At 38.5% G+C, this 23,188-nt stretch overlaps 1 protein-coding gene across 3 annotated transcripts in view; it reads right to left on the bottom strand.

The window, feature by feature from the left end:
• Positions 1 to 23,188, bottom strand: part of LOC108710852 (phospholipid-transporting ATPase VB) — a 663,706-nt gene that overhangs the window by 278,501 nt on the left and 362,017 nt on the right. For all 3 annotated transcript variants that reach the window (XM_018252031.2, XM_018252034.2, XM_018252030.2), the window contains one exon: positions 3,466 to 3,528. The gene's annotated coding sequence lies outside the window, so the exon portion shown is untranslated. The remainder of the gene's footprint in view (positions 1 to 3,465; positions 3,529 to 23,188) is intronic.

The following is a 23,188-nucleotide window of genomic DNA, read 5'->3' as shown; positions in this document are numbered from 1 at the left end:
CGGGCCTGTAGGCCAGGTCAGTAAAGTACCAGCTAGCTAGCAAGCCTCATCAGAAACTAGTAACACCACATCAATAAGGTATACTGTAGGAGAAGTATCATTTTTGGGGTTATTAAAGAGAAGGCTTATAGGGAGCTGTAAGTGCAAGCACAACAGAGCAGTAGAGAATATAGAGATTGCAGTACAAGTTATCCAGAATGCTCGGGACCTGGAGTTTTTCAGATAATGGATATTTACGTAATTTGAATTTCCGAACCTTAAATCTACTAGAAAATTATTTAAACATAAAGTAAATCTCACAGATTAGTTTTGCCTCCAATAAGGATTAATTTATTTTAGTTTGGATCAAGTAAAAGGCACTGTTTTATGATTACAGAGAAAAAGGAAATCTTTTTAAAAAATTTGGATTACTTGGCTAAATTTGGGTCTATGGGAGATTTTTTACTAATTTGGATAATTTGGGTCTATGGGAGATGGCCTTCACGTTTTTTGGATTAAAGGGTTTCCGGATAACCAATCCTATACGTGTACTACAGACAGTGGTTCGTGAAGCCTGCCTCTGCAGAATAATGGTAATTAACAGGATCCGGATTTCTAGCTTTGGCGCCCCGAGGCCGCTCTGTGCCGCAGGGTCCTATCGCCCGGCTAAGGTGAACTGCTGGGTCCTACTGCCCACAAATGTCAAGCACAACAACCTGTCCACCATAAGGTGCGTGTGTGCGCATGCAGCCGGCTGGGCGTCATGCCGCCCCTACAGTCTTGCAGCCCTGGCCCGGGTCTATGTGGCCTCGCCACAAATCCGGGCCTGGTAAGAAAGCCTTAATGCCAAAATTTGCTCTTTGTGACAGCACATTTATTTTGCTATGATTAAAGGAAAACTATACCCCCCAAACAATGTAGGTCTCTATAAAAAGATATTGCATAAAACAGCTCATATGTAAAACCCTGATTCATATAAATAAACCATTTTCATAATAATATACTTTTTAGTAGTATGTGCCATTGGTTAATCATAAATAGAAAATTGCCATTTTAAAAAAATAAGGGCAACCCCCTGGAATCGTACGATTCACTGTACTCTCAAAAAAATCAAACTATACTTCTTAGGTCACATGAGCCAATTAACATACAGGGTTTTGTCTTTTGCTTCCACACTCCTTCCTGTTACAGTTAGAGTTGTAGTATTTCTGGTCAGGTGATCTCTGAGGCAGCTCACAGACCATCACAAAATGGTGGCTCAAGGCAAAATATGTAAAAGGGCAAAATTTACTTAAACATATAGACCAGTTTGGTAAGATTCTTTAATATGCCACTTAATATGATATAAACTGTTGCTTAAGTGTTCATTTTGGGGGTATAGTTTTCCTTTAAGAAGTGGAACTAGCGTTCTTGTACTACTTGGGGCAAGCGTGTATAAAGTAATTAAAATATAATGTAAGGTTGCAAATTTGCACGAATAAAAAGGAGGGGACATGGGCGACGAAAGGCAGTGGGCCTAGGGGTGACCTCTATGTAAATCCGGCCCTGACTATTTCACAAAGAAAAAAAGGAACATTCACATTGTCCTTAAATGCCCCTGATGATGCACAAACAACGATCTTATTTTTAAATATAGTTTGCTGGGTTGCTTTAATAATTAAAACAATATATTGATTTTTTTTTTTTGAAAGACGGAGCTGGCGCCAGATACGCTTCTCTAAAGGATAAAGGCAATTCAATAAATACTTGATCTCTTTGATCAGTTATTCCCCCTGCTAGAGTACTCTTGGTTGGCCCAGATGTCATTTATAAGGAGAAAACCGTCTTTCTCTCAAACGTATAGAATCCATTTACTCACTAATGCCACACTCTTGCAATTTAAAGGGATTGTAGATGGAATATATAGAACTAATCCTGACCTTCAAGTTGCAGTTTAAAATTAGAAACTTCCCAGTGACATATGTCATTACAAAATAGAAGGGGATATAATTAGAGATGTCTTAAAAGTGGCGCCTAATCTTGGATTAAAGGAGATCTTTGCCAAATGGCAACCGGATGATTCCACCCAAGTGAAGGATTCCTGCGGTTCTCAACAGGACAACGGGATGAGATAACAGAACATTGTTGGTATGACAAAGAAGTAACCTGATGGTGCTGCGTGCATGACTTGCGCCGAATTTTACAATCCTTCTAGCTTCATTAATGATGTCATCCACAGCACGTTCATTCTGCACAGAGCGCAGCCAGATTGCACTAATGATGCCATATCCCATAAAGATCACTGATGGGTGTTTGCTGCAATCTGTTGGAGTGTGTATGTACATAAGAATATTAAAATATTACAAGGGCACATCCTTGATGCTGCCGGTCAGAATCCAGATACAACAGCAGAAGCCATGTCATTGTAGTGTTTGCTTGCAAGAAGGCTGCCAATATCGATGGCTCATAGAGCGTGCATATGCCTGTGCTTCAACTAAGAGCCCCAATAAAAATGTCAAACTGGGTTTACTGGACCGTTGCAGGTTAAAAAAAAAAAAAAAAAAACAGCCATTCTAGAAATGGCTACATTTGTAAGACCCAAATTGCTTACATAAATCTCAGGAGAAAATATAAGCATGATTTATTCACGTGCCACCATCTCGATTCTTCTGCAAAAATCCATCCTCAAAGATCCTGCAGGTATTAAAATGAAATTATGCAAATGTTCCATCTGAAGAAGCTCCTTTGTTGTTTGAGAACAAACTATGCATCAGAGAAAAAAAAAAAAAAAAAGATCTCAGCTCGAGATTTTGATAAAGCTTTGCACTGTAGGGTCTGCAGAAATGTTTCAGTTCAATAAGCCAGCGCGGGTTTTCAATGCTAAGGAAATCTGTTCTCTGCAAAAACACAAGGGCTATATAATATGCTCATTTTCTACACTAAAGTAAAAGCAGCCTTTTAACGTCCCTCTGTGAGGAGTACTCATTCCGGGAGCACATGGTAGGTCATTAACAGCAAATTATAATAGTGTCAGTTTAATAACTTGTAAAGAAAAAAAAAAAAACAACTCCCACCATAGAAATAGAACTATGCTCAGCTGGCCAAAAATGAATAGACCATTATTGGTGAAGAATATTTCCTTTGTTGTGACCATTGTATCCAGAAGGGTATAAAGAACCACGTTCGTTAAATACATTTAATATAAAGGTAATATAAACAGATTGCAATGAATGGGTTAGCTAGCAAGTGAATAGAACAACCATTTAGCAAAGTTATTTAAGTGGCTTTAGTTCTAGAAACCCATAGAAACAGCCAACAAGTAACATTTCCCCCAAGCAAACACCGGATCAGTTGTTATTGCTAACTAGACCTGGAGCAAAATGACATTACCCTAAAAAGAAAAATGAGGACACTTTACAACCTAAAATACTCCCATCAGATAATAATTGTACGGCTTGAGTAATGTTTTGAACTATGTAAATCTTTATAATGAATCACATGGCTTACCTTAATCCTGGGCAGTCGCCACTATGGGTTCATCTTCTCATTTTTGTTTGGCTCTGTAAAAACCTGTAAAAAGAAACACTGTTGGTAGAAATATCTGTTTTATTTAGAAAGTAACACTATCATGAAGCAATATAAAAGAAGTAATATAGTCTCTAAAGGTAGAAAACAGTCATAAAAGGGCTCATTTGTGTCAACTAGCACAGTTGTGTTCCCATAAATCTTGCTGCAGTCAGTTGCATGTAAAACCCCATTCATTAAAGGTACTTACATCAACATTTTACTCTTTGAACTTCAGCTTTTGACACCATTTGCCCCACCCTGCCTACGTAAGATGTAGTAGCAGTAGCAACTGTTGGCACAGAGAAAACCTGAAGCCACCACAAACTTTGGGCCAGATGGTAGCTTCAGAGTTCACTCAACAGCCTATGTCAATAGGTGCAGCACACTTACTAAAGAACCAGGCACAGATGACACCCTTCTTCTAAACAACCGAACAGAAACAACGCCAATCAGACTAGAAAAAGTTTCAGCATAACAGCAGATTTTTATTTACATGATTTATAGTTATTATTTACACAGTAGGTATATTTCGAGCCAATCCACAACTGCAATGAGATTTTCTAAACAGAATCTGTGTTCTGACACTAAGAGGAACATACTGTACATTAAAAACTAACAGCTCATAAGTTTTTGGTCGATACAAAAAAACCTCCAAAGCATGCTGTAAAGTTAAAAAAATACAAAGTTTATTGCATGTTATAAAATGTCAACAAAACCCCTCATGGAGCCTAACGCGTTTCATGCTTACCTAGCACTTAGTCATAGGCAATCTCTGAAAACTAACAGCTCATACGTTTTTGGTAAAATCACTGGAAAATGGTATGGATGGAAGCTCTAGATACCACTGAAACATTCTCAGTATCAGGGCCAGATTTCTGAACTCGGCACCTCTAGGCCAGCGCCAACTCACACAACCTGTCCAGCCCCCTACAGATCATACGTGCCCATCCATTCTTTAGTTTCTTTCCTGACACGAGGGCTTGTTCTTCTGGGAAATAAAGTAGCATTGTCCAAATCTTCAGCACCCAGTCGCCAGTACTCCTGTCCAGAGACAAATGAGGCTGGGCAGCATACTGTCCCTAATTACTGCCAGCCTGGACCCTCCCACAAATCCAGGCTTTTGCGCTATTCCTACAGAGATCCAACTTCATTGGATATACATCTGGGTACATTTTGGCCATGCCCCATTGTGCCTAGTCCATGTCCCTGTGATTTCACCAAAATATGGGAGGATTGGCAGGTCTTTCCTAGAACACTCTTCTTCATAAGCTAGAACATGTTGCTGCAACAGCTATCCTCTGTAGACTTCTTATGGTCTATGAATTAAAGGTTGATTCTAAATAACACTTATCACCTAAAATGGGAGCAATATTGGTAGCTTTGTTAAAAAACTTAAATGAATCTGAAGGGTCACAATATAATCTGCATTTTTATATAGGAAACCCAGCATAAGCATACATATCTATGAATAGACAGAATAATCCACATGGGGCCATATTGTACTAGATCAGACTATATCAGCCCAAAGATCTGCTCCAACTATACAGAAGGTAACAGCAATGAAACAACAATCCAACGGCAGCTATTAGGTGCCCCAGTAATCCCCTTTTATTGACCCAAAGGTAAAAAAAACACTAGATATACATGATAAAATAAGCCTTGCAAAGCCTTTGTTACTACTAAAACGAAAATGATTTTCTGACAGGTTATGATGTATTAATCATAACTGGCTCAATGATGACAAAAAAAAAAAAATAATCACAAAACGTGTCAGTTATGTTTCAAGCTGGTTATAGAAGATGTCGGAGCGAGAACAAGCTGTTATGCAAGTCTGTGCAATGGAAATGAAAAAGCAATTACAATGTATAATTGACCTGTGATTTATAAATTCTGGAATCCCGACACAGGTTAATTCTTCTTCGCATGACCTCCTGTTCAGTTAGTGTCGCTTGCTGATGTCCTATCACTTTGGCTGTCCTTCACCTTTATAGTGCAAGGGTATTAAATGGGCTACAAGAGCAGCCGTCTGCTAAGGAGAATAGTTAATATTGCATCTGTCATATTACATTATTATGCATTACCGTGCATTGACATTTAAAGGGCACTGCCATGCAACCTACTTCTGTCACCATATGGTCTTAATTACTATTGGGATGTTGTCCATGTTTTCTTTGTTTGCCTAGATCATCCTACTGAACAAAAGAGCATGTTCTCAAATGACTACAGATTTCACGGGGATAACAGTTTTTCAAATATATAGATAGAGGGGTGGGAGGGCTCGTGTTAGAAGAAATTATTACAATACATGGTGGCCGTGAAGGCCATAGGACAAAAAAAAAAAAATCTCAATCACAGCTGTTCATAGGCAGAGAAGTCTCTTTCAGTTTCAATGACACATTTCATTTTTAGCCAGAGAGCATAACGTTTCCAAAATTGGGGTTATTTATCAAATTTCAGAGTTTTTTACTTGAATGAACTCAAATTTTTTATAATTTAAGAAAAAACTTGAACGGTAAAAAACTTGATTCCGCGAGTTCGGGGTTAACAACCCAAAAAAACTGTAATTAATAGAGTTTTTGGCAAATTAAAAACCCTCAAAATTTTAAGAGTTTTCAGGCAAAACCCTCTGAAAAAAACTTGAACATCATGGAAGCTTAACATGTTTAAACAGTTCAAGGGACCTCTGCCATTGACTCCTACATGACCTTGACAAGTTTCAGATGGTGTATTTTATGATTTGAGCCATTTCCAGGGTCGGGTATAATAAATCTCGAAAAATCTTAGTTTTTTTCTAACCAGAAAATGCGATTTTTGACCAAACTTGAATGAAAACTCACATTTTTGTGGAAATAGCAACAGGATCTTTAATAAATCTGCCCCAAAATATACAAACATCATAACAACTTGATGCTGCTTCTTGCAGTCTATAAAGAACAAGCACCAATAAGGCTAAAGTGGTACTTTGCTGCTGAAACTGGTTTTTAAGGACATTTCTGCCCCCCCCCCAAAACTAGAATTGTGAGGTTTCTCATAATAAAAGAAGATGCATGGTACTTTGTGGGAAAGGATATGCGATGGTTCAGTTAAATGTGGATCAAAACTTTGTCACAATTAGGACTTTATACTTCTGAACAGAAGACTCAAGCTTACTTCTACAATGGCTCCAGTAACGAATACAGAGTTAAACAACATGGCCCCATTAATGATTCCAGCTTCTTACAGTGTGGTTAAAAGGCACTTGTTGGGCAAAAATATTATCCCCAACCAAAGGTGCCGGCTAATATATCCTGCACTCCAGCTGGGGGTAACAGTAGTTTTTTTTTTTTTTTAATTGCCAGTGCTAGGCCACCTGCACCGGGAGAGAGCTCCCAGTATGAGCGGCCATGTTGGGGCACACGCATGCACATAATGAGCAAATGCTTCGACTTGCTCATAATGCGCATGCGCTATGTAAGTCATGGCCGCTCACACCAGGAGCTTCCTCATGTTGCAAGTGTCCTAGCGCTATTTAATGTTGATGTTGCAATTTTTTGTAGAATTAAAGTCTGTTGATCCAAATTACAGAAAGACTGGCTATGCAGAAACCCCCAGGTCCTGAGCATATTCTGGATAATAGGTCCAGACATGACTGGGGACATGACTGGGGCAGCTGGGAAACTGACAAAATGTCTAGCCCCATGTCAGATTTCAAAATTGAATATAAAAAAATCTGTTTGCTCTTTTGTAGGGATGCACCGAATCCACTATTTGGGATTCGGCCGAATCCCTTGGTGAAAGATTCAGCCGAATACCGAACCCAAATCCTAATTTGCATATGCAAATTAGGGTCAGGAAAGGAAAAAGTGGAAACAATTCTTCTTTTGTGACGAAAAGTGAAGTTATTTCCCTACCTGCCCCTAATTTACATATGCAAATTGGTATTCGGTTTGGCCAGGAACAAGGATTCGGCTGAATCCCACTGAAAAAAGCCGAATCGTGGCAGAATCCGGAACCGAATCTTGGATTCGGGGCATCCCTACTCTTTTGAGAAATGGACTTTAAAGGGCATTTAAAGTCTAAAATAGAATAAGGCTAGAAATGCTGTATTTTGTATACTAAATATAAACATGAACTTACTGCACCACAAGCCTAATCAAACAAATAATTTATGCTTTCAAAGTTGGCTATAGGGGGTCACCATCTTTGTTAAACATTTTTGCAAGACCAAGACTGTGCACATGCTCAGTGTGGTCTGGGCTGCTTAGGGATAGTCATAAACAAAGCTGCTTGAGTTCTGCATGGCTGGGAAGTAAGGTGGGGGCTCCCCCTGCTGTTCATAAGTATGATTATTTCCCTGCTCAGCAGTTAGGGACCATCTGACAATTCCTATCCACAGCAGTAAATGAAAGGAGAATTTCACTGCATACAGTCAGGTTTCTTATAAAAAACCGTACACATTTTTTAATTAAAGTATATTGGAGAGAGGTTTCTTTTTCATTAAAGAAAGTAAAAATGGGATTTTATTTTTTTGCCTTTACATGCCCTTTAATGCAGAATTCTACTGGAGTAGCACTATTAGCTGATGTGTTTTGGAAAAGACATGTTTTTCCATGACAGTATCCCTTTAATGTTTATTATATCATTTTCTAGTAGACTTAAGGTATGAAGATCCAAATTATGGAAAGATCCATTATCCGGAAAACACCAGGTCCCGAGCATCCTGAATAACAGGCCCCATATCTGTAATTAAACTCAACAATATACATGCCCCATCAGGGATATAGAAGTAGTGTACAAGGCTAGCAAGTTAAGTGGGCCTGACGTGTTAAAAAGGGATACAGGTATGAGACCTGTTATACAGAATGTTCGGGTTCTGGGGTTTTCTGGATAATGGATCTTTTTTGTAATTTCTGTACTTGAAAATCATTTAAACATTAAATTAACCCAATAGGCTGGTATTGTTTCCAGTAAGGATATTATCTCTGTAAGTTTTAAAAAATTCGGATAAAATGGAGTCTACGGGAGATGGCCTTTCTGTAATTCAAAGCTTTCTGTAACGGGTTTCCAGATCCCCTACCTGTAGATCAATAATCGAGCTAAATCACAGAGGTAAGTGGTCAGCCTAGTTTTTTTTTTTTTGTTTGTCAATGTAGGTTTGGTCAGCCATAGACTGACTAGTCAGATTAATCTTTTTATGCATGAGCCAAGAATTAATGACCATGCAGTTTGGTCAAAAATCCATGCATGAGAGTAGCCAATATCACAAAAAAACCTTTCAGCAAGTTCTGTACATCTTCTATTACTACAATGGAAAAACAAAAAAAAGGCTAGTAAAGGCCTTAATATTCATTCAATATTACCTTTTACATGTTTGTATCTTACCCCTTTTCATATAATTAAGATGTTAGAAAGAGACGCGCATTCTTAAATTTGCCTATGTGATTGGATGATTAAACCTTGCCGTTTCCAGAGCTATTTCGGTTTTCTTCTCATTAATTCCATCAGTGTTTCATCTCACAATAGCAAATTCTGAATGTGGCTCTCCAGGCAAGAGTCTTATTTTAGCAGAATATAAATTAGGAATCAATAGGCTCCTGTCGGAGGATTATCTAAGGTGGTTTTATAGTACAAGAAACTATAATTGCTCGCTAGCAGAATTTTTTCTTCGGCTGCCTGCCTTTGTGTTAGCTTCGGGGCGACAAATAGGGAAAAAGGCAAGTAAGTGCACAACGATCGGAAAACCTTGTAAAGGAGATCGTGTTTTTAATAGAACACCGGACATGTATGTAGTTACCAATTTGGTATTTTTGTATCTTTTGTCCTTACAAAAATGCACATCTGCAGTTCCTCCAGCATTGTCATGCACTTCCTTGCAACTAACCTTAAGAAACAGAAAAGTGCTTACATAATGTTCTGTGCCCATGGATTGCTATGAAACACTGAATCTCTGTGTGGTACAGACTATTATTATCTCTGTAAAACTAACGACTCAGATACCACTGAATGTTACATTGAATAATAAGTTAATTAGCTTTTTTCTGATTACCTGTGAGATTTCCATATTAATCTATCTATCAAGACACAGTACAGGCAGAGACACACGCCGGCTAGTATGTAAATCGCCAACGGGATAGCAATCATTACCCTTCGTTTTCCAAAGTCACCCAAACTTTCCTCACAAGGATACTTCGGGCGACTTCAGAAAATGAAGCGATCCGAGTGGCATCCCGCCGGCGATTTACATTCTAGCCGGCAGGAGGCAGTTCGGGGAGATTAGTCGCCCTGAAGAAGAGAAGATTTATCGCTCCCCGAATTTTCGTGTGTGTGCCCTTACCCTAATGAGAACGGGTCTTAAAGGGGAGAGGCTGGGGATGAGATCTCCGTTGGAAGTGTAGAAGGAGCTTGTGCAGTGTTTCCGAGAGCAGATAAAAAGCATAAAGAGATTTGACCGTTTTACATTTTTGGGGGGATGACTTTGTTCTAATAGTGGCTGAGGAACTATAAAATAATGGTTTCCTAAACATAAACACAGCAAGCGAACCAGTCTCGTGTCAGGAAAATAAATGTAAAATGTTCATGTTGTGTGTGCTGTCAATAAAACACATACATACCTGCTTGAAGTTACCATTGATGTCTTTGCTTTTATCTGTATGTATATTACTGTCAACTTTCCAAGCTAAAAATGATACATTTTAGATCCTGTCCATCTATCCTAATGCCATCCAGGTCCACCCTAAACCCGACCTTCCTCCCAGTAAGTTCTGATACACTGGTGGTGTGTGTCGGAATAGGACTTTGGAATGTCAAGAAAAAAAAACAACAAATTGTAGGAATGAAAATACAGTAGCCTCATAGCAGATATCCTTTATAGAAATTCCCTAAAACATTAAAAAAAAAAAAGTGGGGTTTCAGTGTTTGTTTGGATTGTAAGGCCCTTGGGATCTCATGTCTTGAAGCGAAGCTTAATAACAAATGAGCTGAGGCTGCCAGAAAGGGTTTAAAGTAATAAAGGTATATATTTAGTTTGAAGTCTAGCACCTACTATATACCAAACAATATATGTGTCTACCTGCACAGCACCAACAACCCCTGCACCCCACTTTGTAAACTTGCCAACATCAAGCAACATTACCCCGATAATAAAACTCACTGTCCCCCCACAAGTTGTAATCCCAGACGCATGCCTCTTCTTCCTATTGCTAGATATACTGTAGCTCTGTACAAAGCGATCAGACTTTGCTTCCTCTTAGAGAACTACTTTATTCTCATTGCTATATGTATCGAGTAAGTGGAGTGTGGGTCATTCTTACTGTCTCCATCAGGTATACCCTATGCTCAAAACACATTTCTATTTTGGACAAGACATTTTCATTGATAATTACTTATTCATCTGGGGCCCTCGTGCTCTCTGCTTTTGTGCTACCTCCACCAATGAAAAAGGAAATCAAATCTAGATATATAATGCACTGACCTTCATGCCTCTCCATTTCTTTCATAAATTCCCCCCATAAAACTATAATTTATGCCATGTTGGAAAAGTTTTATCATAACATTTTAGCCTAAAGAACATTGGTTAAGTGTAGATATGTGTAGACTGTTGCCGACTGATGAAAGCAAAATATTTATCTTGACTATCCATATCCAGACAATGCCAATTTAGATGGTTTAATCCAAACAGATCAACGAACATGTCAACCCAAATCAACCTACAGTACTTTCTGTTCAGAATCAGTCAGATTCCAATTAGATATGCGGGTTAAATGACAGCCAACTGACTCTTACTATGAACTGGGACACTGGACAGTGTTTTCTATTTTTTTAGTGCAAGAAATAGCAAAAACCACCAATATGTTTTTAATTAAAACAATAGGCAAATATTTCAACATAAGCCCCATGAATTGAGTTCACAGTGGAAAAGAAGTATAACGTCCCATGAAGAATCCCCCTCTAACTATCCAATTTGCTATGTTTCAGAGTTGCTATTTGTTTATAGGTATCTGCAAATCTAGCATTAGCTTTCAAATGACAAGTCCTTATTTCTAGACATAACTGTTCCTTTATGGTAGGCTTTTCACCTTGAAGGGAGCTTGTGTTATTGCAAACATCATTCATACTGACCAATTCATCTTGTGTTTTCTTTTTTTAAATATAATTCATCATAAAGTTATTAAGGCAATGGTGCGTGTCCCATTTTCTTTATTCCAGCGGGGAGTAGGCTTTCTCCCATTGGAACTGTTTGTTAGTGTAAGCAGAATTGCAGGAGTGGCCACTGGTGCTCATTGTTTTGCTCCAGGCAATAGAACAAAGGATCTATCCATGTTATGTCTTAGTTTCAATTATAAGAAATCCCTTCCTAACTCGTAACAAGGGCTGTGCATAGAGGAAACTGAAAGGACACAGTTTTCCCGTATTACTGCTGCCTATACAATATCGCATTTTTCATTTTAAGCAACAGCTATACTTATCTTCTGTAATAAAAAGCTTTGCACCGGGGAGAGATGAAAAAGATTAAAACGCATAATTAAAGAGACTGTCTTTGCAATAAAAGTTAGAAAAGTCCGATCTTGGGGGAAAGCGCAAATACAACTTACACATGTCACAGGTATTTTGAAACTGAAACATAAATTGAATTGTTCACAGTGTGAATTAAAAGAACATTCATTAGTGGGTGGGTGGAAAATAAAAAAGAACATATAAAGGGAGACAGGGAATGCAAATTATACAAAGAAAGCAATTTCATTTAAAAAAACACATCTCGGCTTTCTCCGGTTTTAACGAGTTGATTAGCGAGGTATTTATTTTTCTACCTCCCTCCTTACTAATTATCGAGCACTCCATTGCACAGACATATAGATTAAACAGTCATTTGTCCATCTCACTGTCCACCAAATGCCCTGACTTTGGTCCATTTATTTATCCCTATCAGAGACAACTGACATAATATCCATATGGACAGCATTGAGGCCAAGACATGAGGTGCAGCATAAGCAGCCGCACCCTAGAAAGAACAAGAAGGGTTCCTAGGTCTGCAGAGGCCGCTCAAAGTTTACTGAAAGGAAGACAATCATCTGAGATGACATTTGATGAATCATGGATGGTCCTACATGAAATGTCCCAGTCCAAGCAAAGTATCAGCATATGAGATAGCATTAAGGTACTCGGAAAGACTGAATATGATACGACCTCTTTGTTTTAAAAGAACATTCAGTGATCTTTCCTCTGACTACACAGGACTGCTACCACTTGTATAAAAAATTACACAAGGAAGGAAACAGATGCTAATGTATTTGCCATAAGCCTAACAAATATCAGGAGAGTCTCGGTTCTGCTGACCTTTGTCAACATGGAAACCATTCCTTCAAATGTCTCTTTTAAAATATCCTTCCAAACCCTACAGTATCACTTGATTAAACGCAAAAAGTTCAACCTTCAGAGTTAAATCGCATACATCTGATAATAATTGTGGACCCTCGTCCTTTTTACCTCAAAAGAGCATACATTGATATCTCATTCCTCTAACCCCCATACCCTAAACATTTATCCTTGGAGAAGTCCAGCAATGTTCTGGTTGCTCTTCTTCAGGCTCAGTACATGTACAAATGGCTGACCACCAGAAATTGTTGCTGCTTCTTGAAAACCAAAATGAAAAACAAACTGATACTTCCATAGTTTATTTATCCAATGCAAACTTATACCAACACGTTGGGACTAATATTGTTCCTGAAGACCCTCTACCACACAATACTTAATTCTGCTTTGCCTAATTCAAACCATCTCACTTCCTTTGCTGCACCAATTCGATAAGAACGAATAACAAACTCAAAAAAAAAAAAGTTAAACCCCCATTACCGTAACCCCCAAGTATATCTCACTGGGCTGTACCAATCACCCACGGTCCATAAAATTAAACATTTGCCACTCCCACTTTGATCCATTTTAGGCCACACATATACACACCTGCACCAATCCTAACTCAAGAATCAGAGATGCCTAGACAACCCTACGTTATTTTGCTAAAACTGAAAAACGTATACACCTCAATTACCCCAATAGGTCTATAGGCTTCTGATTAGACTGCAAGCAACTGCTGCAGGAACTGAAAGGGCATACAACAAAAACTCACACCTCCTACTACTCATTCTCCTGGTTCCCTGTTGTCTACATTGGCCTTGCTGCTTGTTTTCCATTTTAGGTAAAAACAGTGTTCTTGGGACAGGCAATCAAAGCAGGAACTGAAAATGGGCACAAAACTATGGTTTTACAGGTATCGAACCTGAAATTCAGAATCGGGACCTGGGGTTTTCCGAATAATGGATCTTTCCACCTTAAATGTACTAGAATACCATGTAATCATTAAATAAGCCCAGTAGGCTTTTTTTGCTTCCAACAAGGATTAATTAAAGTATATGTTAGTTTGGATCAAGTACAAGGTACTGTTTTATTATTACAGAAAAAAAAGACATTTTTAAAAACATGGATTATTTAGATAACATGGAGTCTAAAGGAGATGGCCTTCCTGTAATTCAGAGCTTTCTGGATAACTGGTGCTTAGTGATATCTTAAAAATTGCTTAAAAATAGGAGGATATTAAAATTAATTGACTAAGTATTTCCCGGATCTGTATAAAAGCACTCAGTATGCAGTGTTTCAACGGTCACACAACTCCTCAATGAAAAATGGCCTTTTCGTATTTGGGAGCGTTCTGGATAACATGTTTCCAGATAACGGATCCTGTACCATTTTTCCCGACAATTGTTTTACTATATGGTAGTGTTTCAAGAGCCTCATATCAATGCTGTATCATACCTTACATTACCTTAAAACAATTTAAAATGAAAAATGAAAAATCAAGCACAATATAAGAAGAAAAAAAAAAGAACGTATAAACTTTGCTGGCCCATACTTTCTGCTCATATAGTGAATATTGCCTGTTACCCAAACTGTTCATAATTGCCGTTTTCCAGAATGTTCACTTTGACAATATTGTACTTTAGATTAGCTTTTGCTTGCGATTCCCTAAACTCCACTGCATTGATCGGCTAAATTCCTGGTCTTACTGCACTAATATATACAATCGACTTGTGGTGTCTGCTCTGTGGATATCAATATATGTGTCAAAAGTTACTCAAGTCTTTTGTGTTTTAAAAAACAACATTTCAAAAGGAATCTGGCTAAATAGAACGTATTTAATTTGCCCTTTGCCAAGGTTTAAGTTGCACTCACCACTGAACTACTTTAAATCACTAGGGCAGGTGCAATGATGGTGTGACCTCAAAACTGATGCAAAAGACAAGAAATCCTCTGCACACAAACATATAAATATATATATAGATAAAAAAAAATTTTAATGCATCGGTTTATAGCGCTCCTACAGCAGAAGCCTGTAATGAATTCCATTTTTCAAAGAGCAAGTAGAATTTTTTTACATTTAATTTTGAATTTGACATGAGGCAAGCCATTTTCTTATGTTCCCAAGTGCCCTTAGCCTTGTAACTTGGGCTCTGATAAATTCTCCAGTCTCTTTAGTGCTGCACTGCAAGTTGCTAAAATATGCTATAAACATACCATACAGGAATTTAAAAGATATAAACCTTTAAAGGATAAGGAAAGGCAAAACAATAAAATCCCATGTTTACATTCTTTAATGAAAAATAAACCTTTCTCCAATATACTTTAATTAAAAAATGTGTACAGTTTTTATAAGAAACCTGACTGTATGCAGTGAAATTCTCCCTTCATTTACTGCTGTGAATAGGAATTGTCAGATGGTCCCTAACTGCTGAGCAGGGAAACAATCATACTTATGAACAGCAGGGGGAGCTCCCGCCTTACTTACCAGCCATGCAGAATTCAAGCACCTTTGTTTATGACGATCCCTAAGCAGCCCAGACCACACTGAGCATGTGCAAGGTCAGGGTCAGGCAAAGATGTATAACAAAGTTACAAGATGACAGCCCCCTGTGGCCAACTTTGAAAGCATAAATCATTTGTTTGATTAGGCTTGTGGTGCAGTAAGTTCATGTTTATGTTTAGTATACAAAATACAGCATTTCTAGCCTTATTCTATTTTAGACTTTCCTTGTCCTTTAAGAAGTTATTTAAAGTGTATGCACAAGCGAAAAATGATTTAGTTTTAAAACCTAGGTTTCAGTAGTAATTCATTTGTTGCAAGTGCATACCGGGAAAGCGCATTTAACAACCCCTTTTTGCATACCTCTAAACATTTTGGAAATAAAAAAAGAGGGACAACAATTTTTTGACCATGCCCATTTTTGTGGCCACACCCCCTAATTACCATGTTCATTTTACAAAATGTTGCAGGTTATAAAAGTTTGAACATATTTCCGTAGATTTTTTTCAGTTATTACAGTTTTTTTAATGAAGGTGAATTGCCCTTTAAGCTGTGAGTCTAACTTTTCCCAAGGGACCTGTTATCTTGTATTGTTACAATTACTTATTTGCTGATCTAGATTGCTTATCTAGATACATTTGAATTGTTACAATTGATCTTATCTTCTGTTGTGGCTGTTCTGGGCTCTCTGCCTAAAGCCAATTAAGTCAGAAACGTACTTTTTCTGGCTGTTCAGTGCAGAGAAAACGGGACTTTCCAGTGAAAATGAGGAACTGCAGGTTGAGCTGTCAAAAGAGGGACTGTCCCATTAAAAACAGGACAGTTGGGAGGTATTTTTTTGGTGTCAGTATTCAATTGATTTTATGAATTAAAGGGACACTATACACCTATATTCACCTCTTATCAACATGGGCAATTGCTGAAAATACTTTATACCAATCATTTTCCTTATAATACACACATTTTTTTAGTTATTTTTATTTTGAAGCAAATACGTTCATTTAACTGAAGATACGGAGATGTGCATAACTCTACCTTTTGTTGTCGTTTGGCTTGTAGAGAAACAGATACCCCAAAGCAGGGGACTTCCGTTCAGGGAATCAAATTACCAACATTGCTTAAAGTTGTGTGTTTCACCTGTTTTTCTTAATAAATAACAAAAGCAACAGGCAAAAAAAGTATGTTCAGTACAATTCATTAGGTTCAGCTGTATTCATTAAGCTTTTCTTGAACCAGGGGATAACCGGACCCTTTAAATCTAGATTTAGATCTATGAAACAAAATATTATTAGTTCATCACTATTGCAATGAGTTTGCATTATGATTCCAGTGAGGATCAATTAAGGGTAACAATAAGGAGTTACACGTTAAAGTTTGCATACCCTTAAACTGTAAGGTCTAAGTACACAAAATGTACCCTAGTCCCCAAAAAACCAACATCCATAATTCTGTTGTCTACGCGCAGATGACTATATGTGAAGCACATGCCATAGACGTTGGCAGGCAAGATTGCTAATTTCCAACAATGGAACAAATTGTAGTTGGTGCACTTGCAATGCATGGTTTATTTCTCTTCATGCGTCTGGGTGAATGCAGTTATTCTTACTATTATCTTGAAGAAACACAAGAAAAACCTTTTGGTTACAAATATTTCTTCTTTGTTCTTATGCAAATCATTACAAATTCTGCGAAGATTGCTGACTGTTGCCTATACAATTTCCGTGCAACGGAAACATAAATTTTGAGACAGATCCTAGGCTTTTTTCCCCAGATTTTTTTTTATTTAGCTCTTTTTTATTTAGAAAAAATGACATGACTCTGTGAAGATAATTTTAGCTGGAGGGTTCGGATATGGAAATCACCCATTTGAACACTTCTTGGAGAGGTTAGAATCTAAAGCTGGCCATAGATGCAAAGATCCGATTGTTCGAATCCTCGAATGATCGGACTTCCCCTTCTCCCGACCTGCCACTAACCATTCCGATCAAATAAAGTAGAAAAGAACAGATCAGCTGATGTTCTGCCCCTGACAGCAATCGTACGAAAGTTATGTCCGACAAAAGCTAGTGACAGTCTCCCACTGAAAATCGTACGATCGGAAATACATGCAGAGATATTATCGGCAGCCAAAAGAAATCTTCTAATCTGTCCGATCGACCAAATGACCGATCTCCGTCGGACGAAAAATGTCGGGACTCTCCACCCACGGTACGAAAATCGTACGGATCCTCGTTTTGTACGATCAGATCTTTGCGTCTATGGCCAGCTTAAGAGAGACCTTCAACACCAACAAAACATCTCATGGAATTTGTTGTTGAACAATGAGATCGCATTCTTCCAATATCGTTCCATTGCTAGTAGACATCACTGCTAGTTTCTAGCTTGCAGAATGTTCATTGCCATGTTGCAATGAAGCTATAAAGGTAACTTTGGTTCCAACACTTTTTGGCAGAACTTACATTATTTAGGTGACAAAATGACCATTTAAAAGCAAGTGTCCCAAAGGATGTTGGCTGTATTGAAGATACTGTATGTTGTTGACGTAATCCAGCCATAAAAGTAAACAATGCATACAATACAAGTACAGAATCTATTATCCGGAAACCCATTATCCAGAAAGCTCAGCATTATGGGAAGGCCATTTCCTGTAGACTTCATTTTAATTAAATAGATTTTTGATAATGATTTCAATTTTTCAATGTAATAATAAAACAGTAGCTTGTACTTCATGACAACTAAGATATAATGAATCCTTATTGGAGGCAAAACCAGCTTAGTAAGTTTATTTAACGTTTAAATTGTTTTTTTAGTAGACCTGTGGATAACAGTCAGCATTCTAGATAACAGATCCCATACCTGTATATCTGAAGCACTACACACACATTAAAATATTAACAAATATGTGAAAACAGAATGTCATTCTCTCTGCAGTGTTTTCTTTGTAAAATATGGCTTCTGCCCTTCGTTTATGTGTCCTTCCCAAGGGAACACTTGCAGCGCAATTACCAGCGACAAGTGAAGAAATAGAAAAGGTTTTAGAATATATCAACCTTGCAGATTATTAGCTCAGCAGAACTGTACCCAAAATATAAGCTTTCTAAAAGCAGAAAGAAAAAAAAAAAAGACCATATTTAAAATCAAGGCAGATGGGTGGAAAAAAACCATCATAAATATGCTAGAGGCAATGGCTAATTAGGAGATAAGCAAAATGTATTAAGACTGAGAAATTAACAAGCTCATGAAAGAACCACCTTTTCCGAAGGAACGAGGCACAGACGGGTTATGAACAGGGCAGTTCAATTTACCATCCAATTTGTATCTTTATTTAAGAATCTAATAAAGCTTCCAACATCACATTTTCTTATTTTGAAAATATTTTTTTTTTTTATACTTTGCCAGCTTTCCACTAAAGTGAAATAATGCAAATTCCCTTCACAGGTTTCTAACTCAATAACGTTTTATAGCATTCATCGCAAATTATTCACAGTGAACTGTAATTTCGGAACACAGTTTCATCAGATAGTAGTGTTATAAGCTTGCAATAAATGGACGTTTGAGTGGGTTTCTTAGAGAGTGTGCTTTTTGTACGGGGGAGGCAGTGCCATTTACATTAAAGGAGAAGGAAAGGTTAAAACTAAGTAAGCCTTATCAGAAAGGTCCATCTAAATATACCAGTAAACCCCCAAAGTGGTGCTGCTCTGAGTCCCCTGTCAAAAGAAATACAGCATTTCTTTCCTTCTATTGTGTACTCATGGGCTTCTGTATCAGACTTCCTGCCTTCAGCTTAAACCTCATTGCCCTGGGCAAGAGCATGCTCAGTTTGCTCCTCTTCCCCCTCCCCTTCCCTTCTCTACTGTAATCTGAGCCCAGAGCAGGGAGAGACTCAGGCAGGAAGTGATGTCACCCCACGTTAATACTGCAGCTCCTATCCTTAACAAAGAGAGTTTCTAGAGCTTTTTACTCAGGTATGGTAAAACATTCTACAGAATAAATATAGCATTCTAGCTTGTACTATTGCAGCTAATCTATTGGCAATAAAATGCCTCCGTAGCTTTCCTTCTCCTTTAAGAATTAACAAAATGAGACATTCCAACTATATAAAAACTCAATCATGATGACTTAGTGGCCGTAGATAAACATACAAGTAGCCACCTACCTCCGGGACAAACTGGGGTTGTTTGTGGTATGGCGATTAGTCACCGCAACTCTTTCAAAAGTTGCAGTGATGAATTGTATGTGCATCTTTAACCCTTAAAGGGCATGTAAAGTCTAAAATAGAATAAGGCTAGAAATGCTGTATTTTGTATACTAAATATAAACATGAACTTACTGCACCACAAGCCTAATCAAACAAATAATTTATGCTTTCAAAGATGGCTACAGGGGGTCACTATCTTGTTACTTGTTATACATCTTTGCAAGACTAAGACTGTGCACATGCTCAGTGTGGTCTGGGCTGCTTAGGGATCGTCATAAACAAAGCTGCTTGAGTTCTGCATGGCTGGTAAGTAAGGCGGGGGCTCCCCCTGCTGTTCATAAGTATGATTGTTTCCCTGCTCAGCAGTTAGGGACCATCTGACAATTCCTATCCACAGCAGTAAATGAAGGGAGAATTTCACTGCATACAGTCAGGTTTCTATAAAAACTGTACACATTTTTTTAATTAGAGTATATTGGAGATATGTTTCTTTTTCATTAATGAAAGTAGGAATGCACAGCCACACCCAGTGCTGTAACCAATGATATATATTGTGTATATATATATATATATATATATATAGATAGATATATATATATATATATATATATATATTTAATTAACTGTCCAAAAGAAAGCGTGCACACAGGTCTTATGCAGGATGAAAATGGTGTTTTATTCAGCAAAGAAGCTGGTAATGTTTCAGCTAGCACTCTAGCCTTTCTCAAAGTGCATTACACAAACACTATCCATTTTGACGAGTTGAGCTTTATTGATTGTATGTATATGTAGCGCTATAGTAAATTGAGTGCACCTTACTCTACTATGCACTTCACTCCTAGTACATATGCTCCGGATAAGACCTTAAATCTTAGGGAGTGAGCCTTCGCATCGAGGTGGAAGCAGGGTGTAGTGCAACTGTAACAGTAATCAGGGTGCAAAGAATTGGGCGCCAGTGGTTCTTATAACTTAACCATAGAACAGATTTATTGAGCACAGTATACAATCCTCAGTGGAGTGTACATAGATCATAACATTGCAGATTCATACAATACATTGAATAGGCAGTACTCACAACACCTTTGGTCAGTATGATTCTCCTCAGAGATAGGAACAATACATGCAGCTTTGAGGAGGTACACCCAGCTTTCAGCCTTTTCCCTAAGTAGAACCTGAGGGGAATCTATCTACCCTAGGTCTGTACACTTAGTCCCTACTTCTGGGGAATGAGTACCCTGGGATCTTAATCCCACTACAATCCTCGTAGGAGCCTCAGACTGCTCGGCTAAATAAACTGACTGACTATCACTCCTAGAGTGATCTATAAGGGTGAGTATCCTATTCTTACTAGACCTGACCTGTCTAGGTTCCACTCGAGCTCTGCCTCCTGCACAGGCTAGAGCCAGCACAAGATGGACCCTGTAAGTATGGCTTCAGAGCCTTTTATACTCTAGCACAGTGCCATCTGCTGGTCACTGTGGGAAACAACAAGAGTCAACAGTACCCCTCCCAACTGTATTTTAGGACCCAATTAGGTGTCCATAACATGAAGGAACTGCCTGCACAAAATACTAGGGGTGGCTATTTACACATCCCTACATATATATATATATATATATATATATATATAAATATATAATTCGGGTGCAGCTGTTGATATAGCCAACTGTGGGAACCCTGGACCTGGGCAAGTGCATTCACTTTTGCAGGATGCCCTTTGCGATTGTAAATGCCGCTTCATCTACCCAAGCACAAGAACAAACCCAGAGCACCACAGAAGCGTCTGTTAATATATCTATTTACATGGTATATAACCCTTGAAGAAGGCAGTAGCATACTATTGTCTTTTCATGCTTTAACGTTGAATCACTGTGCCCTTTCATGGGGTCACCTTCTTTCTCATTTTAGTTCTGTTTCTGTGCTTGGGGTGGCCACCTCGTTCCATCTAAGCTTCCCATTCTGCAGTCTGATTAGTAATCATGTCAGATGCTGCTGCTGCACACTGCACTGATTTCTCTGCAGAAACACATTCCTCTGAACAGACTACTAATCAGTAGAGATGTCGCGAACTGTTCGCCGGCGAACTTGTTCGCGCGAACATCGGGTGTTCGCGCTCGCCGGAAGTTCGCGAACGTCGCGCGACGTTCGCCATTTTGGGTTCGCCATTGTTGGCGCTTTTTTTTTGCCCTCTCACCCCAGACCAGCAGGTACATGGCAGCCAATCAGGAAGCTCTCCCCTGGACCACTCCCCTTCCCTATAAAAACCGAAGCCCTGCAGCGTTTTTTCACTCTGCCTGTGTGTGCTGAAGAGATAGTGTAGGGAGAGAGCTGCTGCCTGTTAGTGATTTCAGGGACAGTTGAAAGTTTGCTGGCTAGTAATCGTTTTGATACTGCTCTGTTATTGGAGGGACAGAAGTCTGCAGGGGTTTGAGGGACATTTAAGCTTAGGTAGCTTTGCTGGCTAGTAATCTACCTTCTACTGCAGTGCTCTGTATGTAGCTGCAGTGGGCAGCTGTCCTGCTTCTGATCTCATCTGCTGACTGCTGCAATAGCAATAGTCCTTGTAAGGACTGCTTTTATTTATTTTTTTGTTGTTTTACTACTACTACTACTACTACTACTACTACTACTACTATAAGAGCCCAGTGCTATTAGTCTAGCAGTGTTGGGGAGTGGGACTGGTGTGCTAATCTGCTGCTCCTAGTAGTTCAGCAGCACCAACTTTAATTTTTTTTTTTTAATATTCATTCTTTTTTTATTTAACTTTTTTTTATTTTACTATCGCTGTAGTAGTGTATAAGTTGACCTTTTAGGCATTATTTGCCCTGTAGGCATTTTTTGCCCAGTGTGTTATTCAACCAACTGCTATCTAGCTGTGTGCCCGTGTTCACATTCTGTCTAAATATCCATAATATTACCGTCTCCAGAAAAAACACCGGAGTGACTTTTTTCAAGCAGCCATAATAAATTTTACGTAATCCGTATCCATCGCTGTAGTAGTGTATAAGTTGACCTTTTAGGCATTATTTGCCCTGTAGGCATTTTTTGCCCAGTGTGTTATTCAACCAACTGCTATCTAGCTGTGTGCCCGTGTTCACATTCTGTCTAAATATCCATAATATTACCGTCTCCAGAAAAAACACCGGAGTGACTTTTTTCAAGCAGCCATAATAAATTTTACGTAATCCGTATCCATCGCTGTAGTAGTGTATAAGTTGACCTTTTAGGCATTATTTGCCCTGTAGGCATTTTTTGCCCAGTGTGTTATTCAACCAACTGTTATCTAGCTGTGTGACCGTGTTCACATTCTGTCTAAATATCCATAATATTACCGTCTCCAGAAAAAACACCGGAGTGACTTTTTTCAAGCAGCCATAATAAATTTTATGTAATCCGTATCCATCGCTGTAGTAGTGTATAAGTTGACCTTTTAGGCATTATTTGCCCTGTAGGCATTTTTTGCCCAGTGTGTTATTCAACCAACTGTTATCTAGCTGTGTGACCGTGTTCACATTCTGTCTAAATATCCATAATATTACCGTCTCCAGAAAAAACACCGGAGTGACTTTTTTTCAAGCAGCATTCTTATATTTTACGTAATCCGTATCCACCGCTGTGTATACGTTGACCTTGTA

Source organism: Xenopus laevis, chromosome 3L (assembly GCF_017654675.1).
Source record: "Xenopus laevis strain J_2021 chromosome 3L, Xenopus_laevis_v10.1, whole genome shotgun sequence".
Lineage (NCBI taxonomy): Eukaryota > Metazoa > Chordata > Amphibia > Anura > Pipidae > Xenopus > Xenopus laevis.
This window is presented reverse-complemented; position numbering and strand designations above follow the sequence as displayed.